The 8,650-nt window shown below is 39.5% G+C and overlaps 1 non-coding gene across 1 annotated transcript; it reads right to left on the bottom strand.

The window, feature by feature from the left end:
* Nucleotides 1-6,522: 6,522 nt before the first annotated feature.
* On the bottom strand, nucleotides 6,523-6,629 carry LOC130028488 (U6 spliceosomal RNA). The gene has a single exon (XR_008793213.1). It is a non-coding gene; the product is annotated as a U6 spliceosomal RNA (small nuclear RNA).
* Nucleotides 6,630-8,650: the final 2,021 nt, after the last annotated feature.

Here is an 8,650-nt window from a genome sequence, read left to right as displayed (position 1 = left end):
ATCGACGATCAACGGGAGGGCCTTTACCTTTACCTTTACCTTAGCCCAAATGTAATATGTATAACAGAAAAGAGAGGAGATAAAATAAAAAAGAAATAAACTTAATGAAAAGCAACAAAACTTAAAGATGACAGAAGATATATGAACATCATCAATGTTCAGAAGATTATCAGTAATCATGTAAAACATAAAACTACTAAAACAAAACAAGACTTTTTTTTGTCTTTTTATTTATTTATTTATTTATTTTTTAATAGTGAGCCACCATGAGGTACAGTTGTAGACTTACACATTTTTGTGCTTGGGTTTCGATTATACAATGATCAAACACCCATCCCTCCACCAGTGCGCATTTCCCACCACCACGGATCCCAACATCCCCTCCCCACCCCCAGCCCCTATCCCACCCTGCCTCTGTGGCAGGGCATTTCTCTCTCTCTCCTTTTGAGTGCCATGGTCTGCAAAAGAGGCATTGAGTGGCAATCATGCTTGGTCGATAGTCTACCCTCAGCATGCTCTCCCATCGTGGGCAGATCCTCCCAACACCCTTTATTTGGTGTTCCTTTCTCTTTCTGAGCTCCCCCTTCCCCTAACATGTGTGGTTGTCCTCCGGGTCATTGAGTAAAATTCCTGGTACTAATCTCTGCCATACTTGGGTGTTAGTTTCCTATTTTGTTACTTTATGTTCCCCAGATGAATGCAATCTTTCTATGTCTATCCCTTTCTTTCTGAGTCATTTCGCTTAACATGATATTTTCCATGTAGTACCACCTGTATGTAAACTTCATGACTTCATCTTTTCTAACAGCTACATAGTACTCCACTGTGTAAATGTGCCAGAGTTTCTTCAACCAGTCATCTGTTCTCGGGCACTCAGGTTTTTTCCAGATTCTGGCTATTGTAAAGAGTGCTGCAATAAACAGACAATTGCAGATGTCACTTCGGCTATACTTTTTTACCTCTCTGGGATATATTCCCAGGAGTGGTATTGCTAGGTCAAATGGGAGCTCAATTTCTAGTTTTTTGAGAATCATCCATACTGTTTTCCAGAAGGGCTGAACCAGTCGGCATTCCCACCAACAGTGGAGGAGTGTCCCTTTCTCACCACATCCGCGCCAGCACCAGATGCTTTTGTTCTTGTGGATATGGGCCAGTCTCTGTGGTGTGAGGTGATACCTCATTGTGGTTTTGATCTGCATCTCCCTGATGATTAAGGATGTGGAACATTTTCTCATGTGTCTTTTAGCCATTCGGATTTCTTCTTTGTCAAAGTTTCTATTCATTTCTCTCCCCATTTTTTGATGGGGTTGAATGTTTTCTTTTTGTGGAGTTGAACCAGTATTTTGTATATCCTTGAAATTAACCCCTTATCAGATGTGTAGTTGGCGAATATCCTTTCCCATTCAGTTGACTGTCTTTGTATTTTGGTGACTGTTTCTTTTGAGGTGCAGAAGCTTCTTAGTTTAAGATAGTCCCATTTATCTATCTCTGTTTTCACTTGTTTGGCCAGCGGTGTGACATCTTTGAAGACACTATTAGCTTCTATGTCATGAAGGATTTTGCCAACATTTTCCTCAATGTATCTTATAGATTCCGGTCTGATGTTGAGGTCTTTAATCCACTTAGATCTTACTTTCGTACATGGAGTTAGGCAGAGATCTGAGCCCATTTTTTTGCATATAGCCGTCCAGTTTTGTCAGCATAATTTGTTAAAGAGGCTTTCCCTGCTCCACTTCACTTTTCTTGCACCCTTATCGAAGATTAGATGCTCGTACGCTTGGGGGGGGGGGGGCGTCAGTATATTCAACCCTGTTCCATTGGTCTACACTCTGCCTTTGCTCCAGTACCATGCTGTTTTAATTATTACTGCCTTGTAGTAGAGTTTGAAGTTAGGGAGGTTGATTCCTCCCATTTTCTTTTTCCCAAGAATTGCTTTAGCTATTCGTGGGGGCTTATTGTTCCATATGAATTTTAGGAGTGTTTGCTCCAATTCTTTGAAGAATGTCATGGGTATCCTAATAGGGATTGCGTTGAATTTATACAGTGCTTTGGGAAGTATTGCCATTTTGACAATGTTAATTCCCCCGATCCATGAACAGGGAATATTTTTCCATTTCCTCGTATCCTCTTTTATTTCCTGAAGTAGAGTTTTGTAGTTTCCTTTGTACAGGTCCTTTACTTCCTTAGTTAAGGTGATTCCTAGGTACTTGATTTTCTGGGGCACAATTGTGAATGGGATTGTTTCCTTCATGTCTTTTTCTTCTCTTTCACTATTTGCATATAGGAAAGCCATGGATTTTTGGGCATTGATTTTATAACCTGCCACTTTACTATACAAGCCTATTGTTTCTAGAAGTTTCTTGATAGAGGTTTTAAGGTTTTCTAAGTATAGTATCATATCATCTGCGAATAGTGAGAGCTTGATTTCTTCCTTTCCTACCTGGATGCCCCTAATATACTTTTCTTGCCTAATTGCTATTGCAAGCACTTCCAATACTATATTGAACAGCAGTGGAGAGAGCGGGCATCCTTGTCTCGTCCCTGATCTTAGAGGGAAAGCTCTCATTTTTTCGCCATTGAGGACGATGCTTGCTGTAGGCTTGTGGTAGATGGCTTTAACTATATTGAGAAAAGTCCCCTCTATCCCCATTTTGGCCAGGGTTTTCATCATAAATGGGTGCTGGATCTTGTCAAATGCTTTCTCTGCATCTATTGATATGATCATATGATTTTTATCTTTTCTTTTGTTGATGTGGTGGATTATGTTGATTGATTTCCTAGTGTTAAACCAGCCTTGCATCCCCGGGATGAATCCTACTTGGTCATGGTGTGTGATCTTTTTGATGAGTAGTTGAATTCTATTTGCTAGTATTTTGTTGAGAATCTTCACATCCGTGTTCATCAGGGATATCGGCCTGTAGTTTTCTTTTCTTGTGGTATCTTTGTTTCCTTTTGGTATTAGAGAGATATGGGCTTCATAGAAACTGTTTGGGAGAGTTTCCGTTTTTTCAATTTCCTGAAAGAGCTTGAGAAGGACTGGCAGCAGGTCCTCTTTAAATGTTTGGAAAAATTCGCTAGTGAATCCATCTGGGCCCGGGCTTTTGTTTTTGGGAAGCCTTTTGATTGTAGTTTCTATTTCGTTGATGTTAATAGGTCTATTCAGATACTCCAGGTCTTCATGATTCAGCTTTGGGAGATTATAGGAGTCCAGGAACTTGGCCATTTCTTCTAGGTTCTCTTGTTTCGTGGCCTACAGACTTTCAAAGTAGTCTCTGATGATCTTTTGGATTTCTTTGGTTTCTGTTGTGATATCCCCCTTCTCATTTCTGCTTCGGTTTATTAGGGTTCTCTCTCTCTGTTTCTTTGTGAGTGTTGCGAGAGGTTTATCTATGTTGTTTATTCTCTCGAAGAACCAGCTCTTGGTTTCATTGATCTTTCGGATTGTTTCTTTGGTTTCCATGTCATTGATTTCTGCTCTAAGTTTTATGATCTCTTTCCTTCTGCCTGATTTAGGTTCTTTCTGTTGATCCTTCTCTAAGGACTTGAGCTGTGAGGTCAAGTTGTTTATGTGTACCATTTCTACAGACCTAAGATATGCTTGCAGAGCTATAAATTTTCCCCTTAATACAGCTTTCGCTGCATCCCATAGGTTCTGTTAGCTCGTGTCTTCATTCTCATTTGTTTCCAGGTATCTTTTGATTTTGTCCTTGACTTCGTTCCTGACCCATTCATTGTTCAGCATCGAGTTGTTTAATTTCCAGGTGTTTGATTTGGTTCTCCGTGTCTGTGTGTGATTCACTTCTATCCTCAGTGCATCATGGTCTAAAAAGATGGCTGATACTATTTCTATCTTCCTTATTTTGTTGAGGTATATTTTGTGTCCTAGCATATGGTATATTTTGGAAAATGTTCCGTGTGCACTGGAGAAGAATGTGTATTCTTTCTTTTTGGGGTGTAAAGCCCTGTATAAGTCTATAAGCCCTCTCTCTTCTATTTCTTCTTTCAAAGCCAATGATTCCTTGCTGGGTTTTGTTCTTGTTGATCTGTCCAGAGGTGATAGGGCAATGTTGAAGTCTCCAAGTACTATTGTGCTGCTTGCAATGTCCTCCTTAAAGTCTGTTAGCAGTTGTTTTAAATATTTGACTGTTCCCTCATTAGATGCGTATACATTTAAGAGTGTGATTTCTTCCTGTTGTACATATCCCTTGATGAATAGAAATTGGCCTTCACTGTCCCTTCTAGCCTTTTTCAGGGTGAAATTAATGTTGTCAGATACTAGTATGGCCACCCCAGCTTTTTTACAGGAGCTGTTTGCTTGCAGGATTGTTTTCCATCCTTTGACTTTGAGTCTGTGTTTGCTCTCAGTGTTGAGATGAGTTTCTTGTAGGCAGCAGAATGTTGGGTTCTGTCTCTGTATCCATTTTGCCATTCTGTGTCTCTTCAATGGTGAATTGATACCGTTGACATTGAGAGAGTGTATGGTTATGGGGTTTTGTGTCATGTTTCTGTGCGGGTGTGTTGTGTTTGTAGGGTTTGTCTTGTCTTATAGTAGCCCCTTTAGTCCTTGTTTTAGGTTTGGTTTTGAGTCTATGAAGTTCCTGAGCTGCTGTTTATCTAGAAAATAGCGTAGCTTTCCATCTATTTGGAGTGAGAGTTTAGCCGGATAGAGTATTCTTGGTGAAGCATTCATTTCAGTGAGTTTTTTGACTATATCTCGCCACTGTCTTCGGGCTTGTAGGGTTTCCTCTGAGAGGTTTGCTGTGAATCTCAGGGGTGCTCCTTTGTATGTGATTTCCTTTTTTGCCCTTGCTGCCTGCAGTATTGTGTCACTATCGGCAGCATAGGACAACCATGCGAGCAAGCAGGGTTCCGCAAAGGATTCAGCACCATCGACCATATCCACACGGTAACCAAGCTCATTGAGGTTTCTCGGGAGTTCAAGATGCCGCTCTGCTTAACGTTCATTGATTTAAAGAAGGCCTTTGATTCTGTTGAGACGGAAGCGGTCATTGAAGCCCTAGCCAATCAGGGCATTCAAGCCCAATACATCAGGATCCTCCATGAGCTGTATTGCGGATTCACTACCAGGATCTCACCATTCTACAAAGAAGTGATCGTTGATGTCAAGAGAGGGGTGTGGCAGGGTGATACCATTTCACCGAAACTCTTCAGTGCCACCCTCGAGAACATCATGCGACGACTGGAATGGGAAGGAATGGGAGTGAAGATAGATGGTCGGCAACTACACCACCTCCGCTTTGCTGATGACATTGTTTTAATAACACCAAACATCAGCCAAGCGGCACAAATGCTGGCCGACTTTGACCGTGAGTGTGGAAAGGTAGGACTACAGCTGAATCTTACGAAGACAATGTTTATGAGAAACAGCCTTGTTCGTGACGCCCCATTCGCTCTCAATGGAACGACCATCTCCGAATGCAACAGCTATGTGTACCTAGGTCGAGAGGTCAACATGAGAAATGACCTGGCACCCGAGCTGCGCAGGAGGAAGAGAGCGGCTTGGAACGCCTTCAAGAACGTCGAAGAAATAGCTAAGAGGACGAAGAACCTCCAGCTCCGGGCACATCTCTTTGATTCCACTGTTCTTCCTGCATTAACATATGCCTCAGAGATCTGGGCCCTACGCAATCAAGATGAGAACGCCATTCAGGTCTCCCAAAGAAGAATAGAAAGAGCTATGCTTGGAATAACATGTTTCACTCAAATGAGAGAACGAATCCGGAGTCCTGACATCCGTCGACGATCAAGGATCAGGGACGCTGTCTCATATGCCAAGGTGTCAAAAATCAGATGGGCTGGTCACGTAATGAGATTTAAAGACGACCGTTGGACTAGAGCTGTTACTGATTGGATTCCACGGGATGTCAAGAGACCGCGTGGCCGCCCACCTACCAGATGGTCAGACTTCTTTGTCAAGATCATGAACGATTGGTTTGAGGCCCTCCATGTTCCTGGAGCGAAGAGATGCCATTGGGCTACACTAGCACGTGACAGGGACAAATGGAGACGTTACTGGCGCCCGCTTGAGCAAATCGACGACTAACGGGAAGTTAAGTGATTAAGTGATTAAGTGATCGGCAGCATCGATCATTATAACTATAATATGTCTTGGGGTGTTTCTGTTGGGGTCTCTTTTAGCTGGCACCCTTCGGGCTTCTTGAATCTGGATGGCTGTATTATGGAGCTCTGGGAATTTTTCGCTAATAATTTGCTTCAGCATGGTTTTTTCACTGGAATTGTTTCCTTGAGCTTCTGGTAGTCCAATGATTCTAATGTTGTTTCTTCTGGAATCATTTCGTAGAACTCTGATTCGCTCTTGAGCTATTTTGAGGTCTCTTGCCATTGTTTGCTGTTGTCTGTTGGCTTGGTGCAGCTGATCTTCCAAGTCACTGATTCTTTCCTCAGCTGTGGTCATTCTATTTTTGAGGGCAGTGAGTGAGGTTTTGACTTCATCTATGGAATCTGTGATGCATGCCATTTCTGTGCGGAGCTTTCCAATTTAAAAATATGGAACGCTTCACAAATTTGCATGTCATCCGTGCGTAGGGGCCATGCTAATCTTCTCTGTATCGTTCCAATTTTAGTATATGTGTTGCCGAATCGAGCACAAAACAGAACTTTTTTTTAAAGATATAAGACAGGTTAAAGAATTTTTAATTATGATAACAAAAATCTATTAAATTTAAAAAGTGACTTCTTCAATACAAAAACTAATTCTCCATTAAATCAATATTTGAAATTGAAAAGGAACATATAAACAGGAATAAAATATTACCAAACCTGTCAAATAAAAATGGATTTATACCTAATATATACATATATATTTAAAACTCGGATTGGCCATGTTGGCTGCGTGCAAGGCAAACGCCCTACCACAAACTCTATAAACCCAACAGTAAAAAAAGAATTAGTTAAAGGATCCACTCAACAAAGCACTCTATATGTTTGATGCAATTCCCGTAAAACACTTATGATATTTTAGAAGACATAGACCAAATGCCAACATTAATATGGAGTAATAACATCTCTCAAGATATTCAAAGCAATATTAATGGAAATATAAATGGGGTGCTTCTCTTTACCCACGTTTAAACTATACTATAAAGCTATAACAATCAAGACAATGTGGTAATGTAATAGAGACAGCCTCTCGAGACATCTGGAACAGAACCAAACCGAACACCCCAAAGACATCTTCAAGTAGCAAAAAGTATGAATTGAACCAAGGAAAGTCTCTAAAAGAAATGGTGCTGGAAAAACTGGTCAGTCACTGCAAAAATACGAATTTAGACTCCTATCTCACACTGCATGAAAGTCAATTCAAAATAAGTAAAAAAACTTGATATAAAACCTGAATCCATAAATTATATTAAGAAAAACATAGGTAAAACCTTTCCGGACATCAAGACAGATACATATTTAATTATTCAATGCTATTGGCCAAGAAAATAAAAGCAAAGGTAAACAAATTGGATCACATTAAATTAATAAGCTTCTGCACTGGAAAAGAGATGGTGATAAGAATAAAAATTCCTTGCACAGCCTGAGATAAAATATTCTCCCACCAATTTTTTGACAAAAGGTTAAAATCTAAGATATAAAGAGAAAACTTTTTCCCATAACTCTTCTGATAAATGGTTAATATCCAAGATATAAAAAATGTGTAAAACTTAATAAGAAAAAAATTGAAACCTATCACCCAAAGGGAAAAAGATATAAGCATAAATTTCTACAAAGAATGCATACTTATAATAAAGAGTATCTGAAAAAATTATTTTTCAAGCAAAAAAGAGTGATCAATTGTATATATGCAACCTTAGACCAGAGAATGGCACAAATCAAAATAACCCCAAAACAATCTATGTTTGCATGGATGTGGAGAAAATAAAGTCTGATTCACTGTTGTGAACCAGATGACATGAACTCATTCATGTCATCTGGTTTAACTTTTTTGGAAAATAACATGGACACTTATTTCAAAACTTAAAAATTAATCTTCCATATGACCCAGTAATTCCACTTCTTAACCTCTACCCCAAGGGCCTGAAAACTCATTTTGAAAATATATTTGTGCTCCTATGTTAATTGGAGCTCTATTCACAAAGTTCAAAAAGCTGGAAACAACCTTAATGTCCAAGACCAGATGAATGGATAGAGAAACTATGGTATGTATCTACACACAATGAAATATTTCTTGGGTATAAAGAATGGAAAGGTCATCTAATTTGCTGTTACATCAAATCTGGAGAGTATTAACCTCAGTTAAGTACAGTTAGTCAGAAGGACAGAAACATAATTACCTTTTTCTTATGTGGGACATACAGTAATGGAATAACAAAAGGTCAAAGGTCACAGGCCCTGAGAACTGGACTAGAGAACTGAGCTTACTATGGTAGGAAGACAGGAAGGGAAGAGGTTAGGAGGAAGAGAACATGGGTGAAGAGTGTGGTATTAGAACTTTGTATGCATGAAATCTTTTCATTAGTACTATTGTAAGTCATGGTGTCTAAAAATAATTTAAAAAGAAAAAAATAGTTTTAGAGATATAGAGATATGCAGTGTTAATAATACAGTAAATGGAAATTTATTTTAATGCATGTGCACTTGAAATATAATAAAATAAATATTT

The sequence above is a fragment of the Sorex fumeus genome, unplaced genomic scaffold, assembly GCF_029834395.1.
Source record: "Sorex fumeus unplaced genomic scaffold, SorFum_2.1 ptg000039l, whole genome shotgun sequence".
Taxonomy (NCBI): domain Eukaryota; kingdom Metazoa; phylum Chordata; class Mammalia; order Eulipotyphla; family Soricidae; genus Sorex; species Sorex fumeus.
Note: the sequence above shows the minus strand (reverse complement) of the source record. Positions and strands in the feature narration are given on the sequence as shown.